At 35.8% G+C, this 8,366-nt stretch overlaps 1 pseudogene; it reads right to left on the bottom strand.

The window, feature by feature from the left end:
• Positions 1-4,137: 4,137 nt before the first annotated feature.
• On the bottom strand, positions 4,138-4,437 carry LOC111190728 (Ig kappa-b4 chain C region-like; annotated as a pseudogene).
• Between the last annotated feature and the right edge of the window lie 3,929 nt (positions 4,438-8,366).

The raw sequence follows: 8,366 nt of genomic DNA, 5'->3' as shown, positions 1-8,366 counted from the left end.
GTTATAACATAAACTACAAAATCGCTTCAGCCAGAATAAGGAAAATATTGTATGTAGTGGAACCGCTCGGTTAGGGTCGGTTTGGCTTCATCGCGGGACATTTTAGATGCAGAGTGGAGCGGATCCGAGCCTAGCTTAGCCTAGCCTAGCCGAGCCTATCTGGCTACGTGTCTGTGTGATTACGTCATCACGCACTGATGTAGCCCGGCTACGGAGGCTGATTGTGTTCAGCTCTGCAGTGAAACGCCTGTCCGTGACAGATTCTGTAAATAATACATATGACACAAAAATGATATCACCGTTATTGAAACATTTCTTATCGTGATAAATACCGATATCTAATTATTGTCCAGGCCTAATTTGCCCACTCTCAAAAAGCCTGTGCGTGTGTGTGTGTTATTGTTAGTGAGTGTAAGAGTACGTTTTAAATGTGAAGATCTAGCCTCAGCTCTCAGCTCAAACTCTATGGAGTCAAATTGGAGTCTTAAATGCTGACGAGAAAATAAAACTATCACAAAAAAAAAAAATCTAAAATCACATTCTGGTATGAGAAAATGTCTTCCTTTGTTATTATTCTATTTTTCTGACATGTGTACTTGTGTGTATCTGTATATAAGTTCCTGGAACAGTCTAATTCCCCCAGGGAGAGTAATACATTCATTTTTTTTATATTCTGTCTTATTATCTTAATTTATCTATATTATATTGAAGTCTAAAATAAACTTGAAGGTCTTTCTGTGTTTTTCCTTTTTATTCAGAGCATTTGCACAGCGCTGTTTTAATGGGGCTTTTGCCTGTTAAAATCCACCATCTACAGGTGGCCACATGTAACTGCAGCAAGCATGCTGATGAAAAAGAAGCCAAATTCAGCCTCGTCCTCAATTTAAAAACTGACAACAATATAACATAATTAAATAATTATGTATATGTAAAATAAAATACTACCATTAACTTAACTGAAATATAAACAGCTGTTGTTCAGCCTGGTTAGCTCGGTCAGGACGGCTGGATGAACTGGCCGGCCTTCAGCATTACATATAGCGGCAGAGTCTCCAGCTGATGATGTTAATCCTTCATAACCCACCTTTCCATTTTAGCCATGCCCCTCTCCCCATTCCCCCACATCAAAACGGGGTCAAAATAGACTTGCAAACAAAACAGAGGAACGCAAAGGAGGGAATGTATTGGAAAAAGAAAGTGAAATGCAAAACGCAAAGAAAAAGTAGTGTTGCAAAAGATTTATCCTAAAAAAAAATTACAAGTGAAAAAAGGTAATTTATGTTCTCTTTTTTGTTTGCAATTTCAGATTATTTTCTCGTCAGCATTGAAGACCCCTTTTTAACTCAATAAAACTCAACTCTGAGAGAACTGAACCTAAATAATAAAGTGAAGCTGTAGTAGTTTCTGTAACACTATAAGAGAGAATTTTCTTGTACACAAAGTAACAGAGTGATTTATTTATTCGTCTTTAACTCAAGAGATTTTACAGATCCTGTGAGTCGCAGGATTCTCCTGCATATTGATAGTTTCTCCCTGACAGACACAAATCATGTACAGTATCCCAGAAATCAGTATATCGAGCTGCTCATGATCATATTTGAGCAAGAGATTGATGAACATTCAGGTCTCTTCTTGTGCTCAGTAGAACTATCAGTGTTCTCTGTGGGTGGAATTTACACTGCTCTCTTTGGCAGTGTTTAATGTAGTTCTACAGGTCAATAGCAGAGGGTTGGAATGCAGGGTAAATAAAATCCAGTACTAATGCCTGTCTTACCCTGTGTTTGTCTATATGATGTCAATGACTGTAAGACATGTTAATATACGTTTACAGGTCTGATTCTTTCACAGGTATAGTTAAGCTTATTTATACTTGCTCCTACAACATTGTTAGGAGCTAGTGGGGGTTGGGTGTATGGGGGGAGTTAATATAACTGTACACTCATCTGTTGTACTTTCTCTTCTTCTCTCTGCAGGCTGGTTAGCTGCAGTATTACAGAAGAAGGCTGTGCTGCTTTAGCTTCAGCTCTGAACTCAAACCCCTCACACCTGAGAGTGCTGGATCTGAGCTCCAATAAACCAGGAGAGTCAGGAAAGAAGCTGCTCTCTGATCTACAGAAGGATCCTCACTTTAAACTGGAGAAACTATAGTGAGTTACTGAATTACTGTCTCTGAAACAAGCACATAATTGATGTTCACCTACAGTGTTTTAGAGTTGAGTTTAAGTTAACTTGTTATGATAATATTGTATACAGTGGACAGGGGAATGTGATTAAATAAAAACAGTATGTTTGTGTTATAACTGAGTTCATGGTTGGGCAGTGTTGCTAAGCTACCATTGTTTGTAGCTGAGAGTCAGGTGGGTTACATCACAGCATGACCAAGAACTTCCTGTTTTTAAAGGAAGGAGGTGTTTGATTGACCTGCAGAACAAACCAGATCAGACCGTTATTTTAGTGACGTTTAGGGTGAAAACAGACCTGTGTGAAACAGAGTGCGTTACTGTGGTTCACAGTCACTGCAAATATTGTATCAACTTAAATCAAACCTGTTTAACTTTTAAACACCGGATGAACTTCACAGCCTTTTCTCAGTGCAGTGAGAATATTTTACTCTCTAAGACTCATTATTGCGACTCTGTGTAGAGAAGCAGCACAATATTAAGCATATAACTAAATTAACAAACCATATAATTTTAATATAGTTTTATCAGATATGTATTTTACCATATAGGAAAGAGGGTTATTGTCTTCAGTATATAATTCATAATTAATCATATAATACATTGTTAATTTAGTAGTTTTACTAGAAATAATGCAAATTCTCCATCTCTACAGTGTAGAGTGTGAAGTGTTTGGTATGTGAGTGTGTGGTTTTATAGGATTAAGCTGTAGTTTGTTTGATGAAGCTGTTCTGAATCACCTTGTGTGTGGAACTGTGCTCAGTGAGTTTCAGTCAGACAGAGAATGAGAGTTTTAGATTTAGAGGATTTTATACAATTTCTGTTGCTTGTGGATGTTTTCACAATCTAATAAGGTGAGTGCTGACTGTAAGTGTGTGTTCATGTCTGATCATTCTGTTCTGTTTTCTGCTTTCCAGCTTCTGAAAACCTGACCTGCTCTTATTGGACAATCTGGGCTCTTCATCAGCTCTTCATTCAGCACTTCTGTGGAGTTTAGAAGCTTCCAAAATGTTCATATGAGCTGAAGTGAGATCCGGCTGTTCAGCAGCTGGAATAGCTGAACTAAACAGTAACAGATCATTATCAGAACAGCTCTAATCTTCTTATCAGAGTGGAAATAGAACCTTGTTGATTTCTATATTGTGGAGTTTAGTAGGAAAGTCGGAGCCTTGTCTGTCAAAAACTGAAATTTTCACAGATGATATTTTGGTTCCAGAAGATTCTTAATTCCTACTGAAAGTCAGTGAGAGGTAGAGCAGCATTTTCAGACTCTTTGGTAAATACCCCGAGCTCTAAATCATTGGCTGTGCTAAAATGTGGAATCTGGTTTAGAGAGATCTGAATCTACACATACAGTATAGTACACTTTTATATTCTGTATAGCAGGCAGAGCAGTGAGGGTTAACCAGTCGACAGTGATCAGTTCAGCACTGTCTTATACTTTTATCATGTTGTTTAAATCAATTAGAAATGAGTTGAAACCTTTAGAAACTGTATAAACTCTATCTATTCTTTTAACTTTTACAGACCAATAAATGTGTTTTTTATTTTCTTTTAAACTCTTTTTATCAGAAACAGGAGCTGAAAATGAGCTTTTGCTAGAACTCCTGTATACATTACATAACTTATATTTTGTGTAACTGTGTTTATCTGTATTGTCCCTGTAAAATATATAAATAAATACAAATAGGTTAATCCAACCCAACAATGTATGTCTTTATTTTCTGAGTCAGAGTTTATTCTGTTGTCTTTAATTATGAAAACAGGGTTTTAAGTTCATTATTTTAGACTATAGTGTGAAGAAATTGTGATTTAAACAGTTTGTACAAAAAGACAAACACTGAATCCAAAATCCTTTTATTTCTATTAGACAGAAGATCAGTGTTTCAGCAGTGAAGCTCAAATCTGTTTTAAATCCTAAATGAAGCAGAAGAAAGTGAGCTGAGTAAAGCAGAGGCTGGTGGTCCTCACTGCTCAGTGTCCTGCTCTCTCCTCAGTGTCCTGCTGACAGTAGGCTGGAGGTGCTTGGTGGTCTCACAGGTCACTGTGTTCTTCAGCCACTGCTCCTCCTGGAGGGTCAGGGTGCTGCTCCAGCTGTGGAGGCCGTGGTCCTTCTGCAGAAGCCCGGGACTCTGTCTGACCCCCGAGCTCCAGCTGCTCCCACCCACCTTCCAGCTCAGCCTCCAGTCTGAGGGAAGCTCTTGTTGGAGAAACACAGGAGTGTGGCCTTCACCTGCTGCAGCTCCACACTGGAGGGGGGGCGGGACCATGAGAGTGGGCGGAGTCACACCTAGGAGACACACCCACCCACACACACACACACACACACACACAGAGGCAGGAACAGGTGTGTGTTCAGAGATTCACTTCTCTTATTCTGTACAGAGCTAATCTGAGTTCAGTGCTGCATTAAACCGTTTGATCCTCTAATTATAAACTACTGTACAATTTAAACTCTCCCTCAGATTCATCTGTAGTTACTGATCTCAAAATACGTCTGATTTTAGGAAGAGCTTTAATGTTTCATTTACCAACAAATAAATCAGAGACACTTAATAAGCTAACTTTATAATATTAACATCAACAGGAATTCAGATCCTACACAGAAACTAATGATAATAAATAATAATAACAATAATACATATAAACACAGTCTACATCTAATTAATGTAAATGAAAATATGTATCAGTGTTTATAATGAGCAGATCTGTGATTGTTCTGCATTAGAATGAGAACCACAGTGAAAGTGCTGCACTGAGAGACTCCAGTCAAGAACAGATCTTTTACTGCTGAAATAAAGTCAGTAATTAGAGGCAGATTGAGCAAATTTACTGAATCATTTCTACTTTTACTAACAACACTTGGTGGGGACTCTTAAAGAAACAGTGCATAAATATTTGTTTTTCCCATAGGAGTACAGAATACAGAAACACATTCTTTACTGCAAAATAAGTTATAAAATTAGTAGTTTTTATTCTTATAAATGTTCCAGTCCTTTGGAGAAATAAAGGACTATGCCAGGAGCAGATAATTCATCAAATTTTATTTGATTTTATTTTAACTTTCATAGTTTTTAGTTTTGAAACCAGAACTTTTACACTTTTACTTGAGTAAAAGTTGATACTTGAGTTGATGCTTCAACTTCTACAGAAGTATTTATATTTTAAACTCTGGTATCTATACTTCTACCTACAGAGTAATGAATGTAAATACTTTTGGCACCTTTGTTCCTCTTCCTTATCCTGACCCAACTCTTCCTCTCTCCCTTGTCCTGGTTTAACTACACCTTTTCCTGGAGTAACTATTACTTTCCCTCCATCCAGAGATATTTTCTTTCTTTCTCTCTCTCTCTCTCTCTCTCTCTCTCTCTCTCTCTCTCTCTCTCTCTCTCTCTCTCTCTCTCTCTCTATGAGCTCCAATAGCTACACTGGCCACACTCAGTCCAAAACAAAAATCCCCTTTTTTATATGTTCATGTCACAGACAGCATTATGTCTAATGATAAAATCCAGTTCCAGCTCTGGTTGGTTTATCATAGTCTTTTATTTATTATTAATAATGTGTAAATTCAAAATTATGTATTAGTTATAATAGATTTACACATGCTATTGTTGTAAAAACAGCAGTTATATTCTGTATTTAAGGTTTGTAACATGAGATATTTAATTTTAGCATGCTGTATTAAAGCAATTGTAAATAAGATAAGAAAAATCCAGAACTGTGTTAGTGGATAATTTAGTTTGTTAATAAAATGTAAGCATGTATAAAACATGCTAATTGAATACATATTGTGTGATCGCTACATGAACTGTATGAACAGTTTAGTCCACAACAGACAGATGTTGAGTTAAGCGTATTTAGAGTTTTGAAAATGTGAATACAGATCAGATAAAAGCATGTTAGTGATTGTAAAAAACTGTAAATAGACCAGAGCTCATGTGGAGCAGATGATGAATGATGAGATAAGAGGAAGCTCTCTGCCTCCCTCTGGTGGTGGAAACCAGTCTAGCAGCAGGTCTGGATTCAGGCTGAGTGGTGGCTCTCTGCCTCCCTCCTGTGGGGGGATGCCAGCTCTCCCTCACAGCTACTGTCTGTAATGATCATGTTTGCAGTGTAAAGAGAGACTTTTAGCATTAATGCTGCCTGTTTATTTCATATATTAATAAAGTGCAGTGTTTAGTTTATTTTACTGTTGTTTCTATGTGTTGATTTTCTAGTGCAGTCTATTGGCTGATCAGCTGCTGGAAGCTCATCATTAATCTATTAAATTAATCTAGCTCTTAGTTACTCTTACAAAAGAATTACTATGGTTTTACTATGATTTTATATAGTAACTGTAGTTATTGCATATATAACCATAACATTACTCTGAACTACTGTGCTTCCTTATGATCACTATGTTTAATTAATGATGCTGCCATAGTTTTACTATTGTAGTTTATAGTTATAGACATAGTTATGTGGTATCTGTGATTCTACCATTAAAATACTGAGACACATAATGCTAATTATTACACTGTCTGTTCAGCTGTTCTATAGTATAGAAGTTATTATACAGTTATTACACAGTTATTACACAGTTATTACACAGTTATTACACATTTATTAATGATCATCTCTTTAACTACTAGGATGATTTATGGTGAATATATTATTAACATATTGAAATGTGACACTGCTGTGATTTTAATATGGTATCATACCGTACAGTTGTTATTATCCTAATTAAATAATTATAATAATTACAGTGGCTTGCAAAAGTATTCATACCCCTTGAACTTTTTCACATTTTATTACCTTACAACCACAACCTTAAATGTATTTTATTTAGATTTTAAATGATAGACCAACACAAAGTATCACGTAATTGTGAAGTGTAACGAAAATGATACATGGTGTGATGTGCAAAAGTATTCAGATCCCTTTACTCTGAAACCCCTAAATAAAATCCAGTGCAATCAATTGCCTACACAAGTCACTTACTTAGTTAATAGAGTTAATGCAGCTGTGTGTAATTTAGTCTCAGTATAAATACAGCTGTTCTGTGAAGGCCTCAGTGTTTTGTTAGAGAACACTAGTGAACAAACAGCATCATGAAGACCAAGGAACTCACCAGACAGGTCAGAGATAAAGTTGTGGAGAAGAAATTTAAAGCAGGGTTAGGTTATAAAAACAAATCCCCAGTTTTAAGCATCCCAATGAGCACTGTTCCATCAATCCATCATTCAAAAATGAGTAAAAAAGGATTCTACAACTGTTTCTAAAAACCTACCAAGACATGGCTGTGATTCGAGTGAAAGGTAGCATTACTGAGTACTGATAAAGGGGGTTGAATACTTTTGCACATCACACTTTTCACATTTTTATTTGATTATTTTTTTTAATTCATATATCATTACACTTTACAATTACATGCATTTTTCTGTTGGATTATCACTTAAAATCTCAATTAATCACATTTAGGTTTGTGGTTGTAAGGTGGCAAAATGTGAAAAAGTTCAAGGGGTTTGAATACTTTTGCTAGCACAGCTACTATCTAAATATAATATTTTTATACACACTTCAGTTCTAATCTGCTTTAACTCACAATTTGAGACATTAAATCACAGATAATCCACAGATGTATTTCACTACATTATACAGATATATACTGTATAAATATGGTAAATCTGCAATATAAGAAGCTGTCAGATAATTTAATGCTTAAAAAACAACTAAAAGCACTTTAAACTGTATTCTGTATTGGACTGGTAGCCAATAAAGTGGGGCGAGAGCTGGAGTTATATGTTCTCTTTTCTTGGTTCTTGTCAATAATCTGCTTCACTTATAGATGCTGCAGCTTTAAGGTCTTTTGTTGCCAAATATTCTGTTTTTAACCGTTTATCCATGATGTGTAAAACATATAGCATAGAAAAACCACTTCAATCAGACTCTGATTAATAACACAACTAGCGTGTTAATCTATTATCTTTATCTGCCTGTGACTGTACTACACCAAACCAATCAACTAACTTAACTTGACTAACTTAACACATGTTTTATTATGCAAATTAATAAACATCTTATCATTTTATTTATTAACTTTGCATCTTAACCATTTCAGACCCTGCTTCTTTTACAATAGACATTATGTGGTCATAGAAACATGTAGTTTCTCTGATTTAGCTATTTATAGGTATATATTTG

The sequence above is a fragment of the Astyanax mexicanus genome, unplaced genomic scaffold (assembly GCF_023375975.1).
Source record: "Astyanax mexicanus isolate ESR-SI-001 unplaced genomic scaffold, AstMex3_surface scaffold_32, whole genome shotgun sequence".
NCBI lineage: Eukaryota > Metazoa > Chordata > Actinopteri > Characiformes > Acestrorhamphidae > Astyanax > Astyanax mexicanus.
This window is presented reverse-complemented; position numbering and strand designations above follow the sequence as displayed.